The sequence below is a fragment of the Orcinus orca genome, chromosome 7 (genome assembly GCF_937001465.1).
Source record: "Orcinus orca chromosome 7, mOrcOrc1.1, whole genome shotgun sequence".
In the NCBI taxonomy this organism is placed as follows: Eukaryota; Metazoa; Chordata; class Mammalia; order Artiodactyla; family Delphinidae; genus Orcinus; species Orcinus orca.
This window is the reverse complement of record NC_064565.1, coordinates 35929253-35934782: the sequence shown is the minus strand read 5'-3', so window position 1 is coordinate 35934782 and position 5530 is coordinate 35929253. Positions and strand designations below refer to the sequence as shown.

At 41.2% G+C, this 5530-nt stretch overlaps 1 long non-coding RNA gene across 1 annotated transcript; it reads left to right on the top strand.

The window, feature by feature from the left end:
* Positions 1-906: 906 nt before the first annotated feature.
* LOC125964983 (uncharacterized) lies at positions 907-1473 on the top strand. The gene is made up of 2 exons (XR_007478380.1): positions 907-1031; positions 1375-1473. It is a non-coding gene; the product is annotated as an uncharacterized LOC125964983 (long non-coding RNA).
* The last annotated feature ends 4057 nt before the right edge of the window (positions 1474-5530 follow it).

Sequence of the window (5530 nt, the reverse complement as noted above, 5' to 3'; positions counted from 1 at the left end):
CTTTCTGATTTTACATACAATCTACTAAAAACCTCTTCTGTTTACTCCCACCCTTTGCCTGCTTTATTAGATACATAGGGAAATATATGCTTCTTCTACTTGCAACATACAATTTTATTAGGAATTTGACCACCTAAAAAGAGATCCAAACCATCTCATGTCTACAGAACCATTCCGACAAAATGGAGAAATACCTTTAATTTGAAATATTCTTGAGAGGGATCAATGTTACCCATGCCCACACTAATTCTAAAATTAAAACTTTAATGTTTGGGATGAGGGGAAGATGGCAGAAGAGTAAGACGCGGAGATCACCTTCCTCCCCACAGATACACCAGAAATACATCTACACGTGGAACAACTCCTACAGAACACCTACTGAAGGCTGGCAGAAGACCTCAGACCTCCCAAAAGGCAAGAAAGTCCCCACGTACCTGGGTAGGGCAAAAGAAAGAGGAAAAAACAGAGACAAAAGGATAGGGACGGGACTTGCACCAGTGGGAGGGAAGTGTGAAGGAGGAAAGGTTTCCACACACTAGGAAGCCCCTTTGTGGGCGGAGACTGCGGGTGGCGGACGGGGAAAGCTTCAGAGCCGAGGAGAAGAGCACAGTAACAGGGGTGCCGGGGGCAAAGTGGAGAGATTCTCGCACAGAGGATCGGTGCCGACCGGCACTCACCAGCCCGAGAGGCTTGTCTGCTCACCCGCCGGGGCGGGCGGGGCTGGGAGGTGAGGCTCGGGCTTTGGTCGGAGTGCAGGGAGAGGACTGGGGTTGGCGGCTTGAACACAGCATGCACGGGGTGAGTGCAGCTAGCCGGGAGGGAGTCCGGGAAAAGGTCTGGAGCTGCCGAAGAGACAGGAAACTTTTTCTTCCCTCTTTGTTTCCTGGTGCACAAGGAGAGGGGATTAAGAGCTCTGCTTAAAGGAGCTCCAGAGACGGGCGCGAGCCGCGGCTAAAAGTGCGGACCCTAGAGACGGGCATGAGACGCTAAGGCTGCTGCTGCCGCCACCAAAAACCTGTGTGCGAGCACAGGTCACTATCCACACCCCCCTTCCGGGGAGACTGCGCAGCCCGCCACTGCCAGGGTCCCGGGATCCAGGGACAACTTCCATGGGAGAACGCACGGCGCACCTCAGGCTGGTGCAACGTCACGCTGGCCTCTGCCGTTGCAGGCTCGCCCTGCACTCCGTGCCCCTCCCTCCCCACAGCCTGAGTGAGCCAGAGTCCCCTAATCAGTGGCTCCTTTAACCCCGTCTTGTCTGAGCAAAAAACAGACGCCCTCCAGCGACCTACACACAGAGGCGGGGCCGAATCCAAAGCTGAGCCCCTGGGAGCTGTGAGAACAAAGAAGAGAAAGGGAAATCCCTCCCAGCAGCCTCAGAAGCAGCGGATTAAAGCTCCACAATCAACTTGATGTACCCTGCATCTGTGGAATACATGAATAGACAACGAATCATCCCAAATTGAGGAGGTGGACTTTGAGAGCAAGATTTATGATTTTTTCCCCTTTTCCTCTTTTTGTGAGTGTGTATGTGTATGCTTCTGTGTGAGATTCTGTCTGTATAGCTTTGCTTCCACCATTTGTCCTAGGGTTCTATCTGTCCGGTTTTTTTTTGTTTTTAAAATTTTTTTTCTTAATAATTATTTTTTATTTTAATAACCTTATTTTATTTTATCTTCTTTCTTTCTTTCTTTCCTTCCTTCCTTCTTTCCTTCCTTCCTTCCCTCCCTCCTATAGACAATGAATCATCCCAAATTGAGGAGGTGGACTTTGAGAGCAAGATTTATGATTTTATCCACTTTTCCTCTTTTTGAGAAAGTGTATGTGTCTGCTTCTGTGTGAGATTTTGTCTGTATAGATTTGCTTCCACCATTTGTCCTAGGGTTCTATCAGTCCGTTTTTTAAAAAATATTTTTTCTTAATTATTTTTTATTTTAATAACTTTATGATATTTTATCTTACTTTATTTTATTTTATCTTTTCTTTCCTTCTTTTTTCCTTCCCTCCCTCCTTCCTTCCTCCCTCCTTTCTTTCTTTCCTTCTTTCTTTCTTTCTTTCCTTCTTTCTTTCTTCTTCTACTAATTCTTTCTTTCTACATTTTCTCCCTTTTATTCTGAGCCGTGTGGATGAAAGGCTCTTGGGGCTACAGCCAGGAGTCAGTCCTGTGCCTCTGAGGTGGCAGAGCCAACTTCAGGACAATGGTCCACAAGAGACCTTCCACCTCCACATAATATCAATCGGTGAAAATCTCCCAGAGATCTCCATCTCAACACCAGCACCCGGCTTCACTCAACGACCAGCTAGCTACAGTGCTGGACACCCTATGCCAAACAACTAGTAAGACAGGAACAGAACCCCACCCATTAGCACAGAGGCTGCCTAAAATCATAATAAGTCCACAGACACCCCAAAACACACCACCAGACGTGGACCTGCCCACCAGAAAGACAAGATCAAGCCTCATCCACCACAACACAGGCACTAGTCCCCTCCACCAGGAAGCCTACACAACCCACTGAACCAACCTTAGCCACTGGGGACAGACACCAAAAACAATGGGAACTACGAACCTGCAGCCTGCAAAAAGGAGACCCCAAACACAGTAATATAAGCAAAATGAAAAGACAGAAAACACACAGCAGATGAAGGAGCAAGATAAAAACCCACCAGATCTAATAAATGAAGAGGAAATAGGCAGTCTACCTGAAAAAGAATTCAGAATAATGATAGTAAAGATGATCCAAAATCTTGGAAATAGAATAGACAAAATGCAAGAAACATTTAACAAGGACATAGAAGAACTAATGATGAACAACACAATAAATGAAATGAAAAATACTCTAGATGGGATCAATAGCAGAATAACTGAGGCAGAAGAACGGATAAGTGATCTGGAAGATAAAATAGTGGAAATAACTACTGCAGAGCAGAATAAAGAAAAAAGAATGAAAACTGAGGACAGTCTCAGAGACCTCTGGGACAACATTAAATGCACCAACATTTGAATTATAGGGGTTCCATAAGAAGAAGAGAAAAAGAAAGGGATTGAGAAAATATTTGAAGAGATTATAGTTGAAAACTTCCCTAATATGGGAAAGGAAATAGTTAATCAAGTCCAGGAAGCACAGAGAGTCCCATACAGGATAAATCCAAGGAGAAATACACCAAGACACATATTATTCAAACTGTCAAAAATTAAATACAAAGAAAGCATATTAAAAGCAGCAAGGGAAAAACAACAAATAACACACAAGGGAATCCCCATAAGGTTAACAGCTGATCTCTCAGCAGAAACTCTGCAAGCCAGAAGGCACTGGCAGGACATATTTAAAGTGATGAAGGAGAAAAACCTACAACCGAGATTACTCTACCCAGCAAGGATCTCATTCAGATTCGATGGAGAAATTAAAACCTTTACAGACAAGCAAAAGCTGAGAGGGTTCAGCCCCACCAAACCAGCTTTACAACAAATGCTAAAGGACTTCTCTAGGCAAGAAACACAAGAGAAGGAAAAGAACTACAATAATGAACCCAAAACAATGAAGAAAATGGGAATAGGAACATACATATCGATAATTACCTTAACTGTAAATGGACTAAATGCTCCCACCAAAAGACACAGATTGGCTGAATGGATACAAAAACAAGACCCATATATATGCTGTGTACAAGAGACCCACTTCAGACCTAGAGACACATACAGACTGAAAGTAAGGGGATGGAAAAAGATATTCCATGCAAATGGAGACCAAAAGAAAGCTGGAGTAGCAATTCTCATATCAGACAAATAGACTTTAAAACATAGACTATTAGAAGAGACAAAGAAGGATACTACATAATGATCAAGGGATTGATCCAAGAAGAAGATATAACAATTGTAAATATTGATGCACCCAACATAGGAGCACCTCAATACATAAGAAAAATACTAACAGCCATAAAAGGGGAAATCGACAGTAACACATTCATAGTAGGGGCCTTTAACACCCCACTTTCACCAATGGACAGATCATCCAAAATGAAAATAAATAAGGAAACACAAGCTTTAAATGATACATTAAACAAGATGGACTTAATTGATATTTATAGGACACTCCATCCAAAAACAACAGAATACACATTTTTCTCAAGTGCTCATGGAACATTCTCCAGGCTAGATCATATCTTGGGTCACAAATCAAGCCTTGGTAAATTTCAGCAAACTGAAATTGTATCAAGTATCTTTTCTGACCACAATGCTATGAGACTAGATATCAATTACAGGAAAAAATTACAAACACATGGAGGCTAAACAATACACTACTTAATAATGAAGTGATCACTGAAGAAATCAAAGAGGAAATAAAAAAATACCTAGAAACAAATGACAATGGAGACACGACGACCCAAAACCTACGGGATACAGCAAAAGCAGTTCTAAGAGGGAAGTTTATAGTAATACAATCCTACCTTAAGAAACAGGAAACATCTCGAATAAACAACCTAACCTTGTACCTAAAGCAATTAGAGAAAGAAGAACAAAAAACCCCCAAAGTTAGCAGAAGGAAAGAAATCATAAAAATCATATCAGAAATAAATGAAAGAGAAATGAAGGAAATGATAGCAAATATCAATAAAACTAAAAGCTGGTTCTTTGAGAAGATAAACAAAATAGATAAACCATTAGCCAGACTCATCAAGAAAAAAAGGGAGAAGACTCAAATCAATAGAATTAGAAATGAAAAAGACAAGTAACAACTGACACTGCAGAAATACAAAAGATCATGAGAGATTACTACAAGCAACTCTATGCCAATAAAATGGACAATCTGGAAGAAATGGACAAATTCTTAGAAATGCACAACCAGCCAAGACTGAATCAGGAAGAAATAGAAAATATGAACAGACCAAACACAAGCACTGAAATTGAAACTGTGATTAAAAATCTTCCAACAAACAAAAGCCCAGGACCAGATGGCTTCACAGGCGAATTCTATCAAACATTTAGAGAAGAGCTAACACCTATCCTTCTCAAACTCTTCCAAAATATAGCAGAGGGAGGACACTCCCAAACTCATTCTACGAGGCCACCATCACCCTGATACGAAAACCAGACAAGGATGTCACAAAGAAAGAAAACTATAGGCCAATATCAGTGATGAACATAGATGCAAAAATCCTCAACAAAATCCTAGCAAACAGAATCCAACAGCACATTAAAGGGTCATATACCTTGATCAAGTGGGGTTTATTCCAGGAATGCAAAGATTCTTCAATATATGCAAATCAATCAATGTGATAAACCATATTAACAAATTGAAGGAGAAAAACCATATGATCATCTCAATAGATGCAGAGAAAGCTTTCAACCAAATTCAACATTTCTCCAAATAGACATTTCTCCAAAGAAGATATACAGACTGCCAACAAACACATGAAAGAATGCTCAACACCATTAATCATTAGAGAAATGCAAATCAAAACTACAATGAGATATCATCTCACACCAGTCAGAATGGCCATCATCAAAAAATCTAGAAACAATAAATGC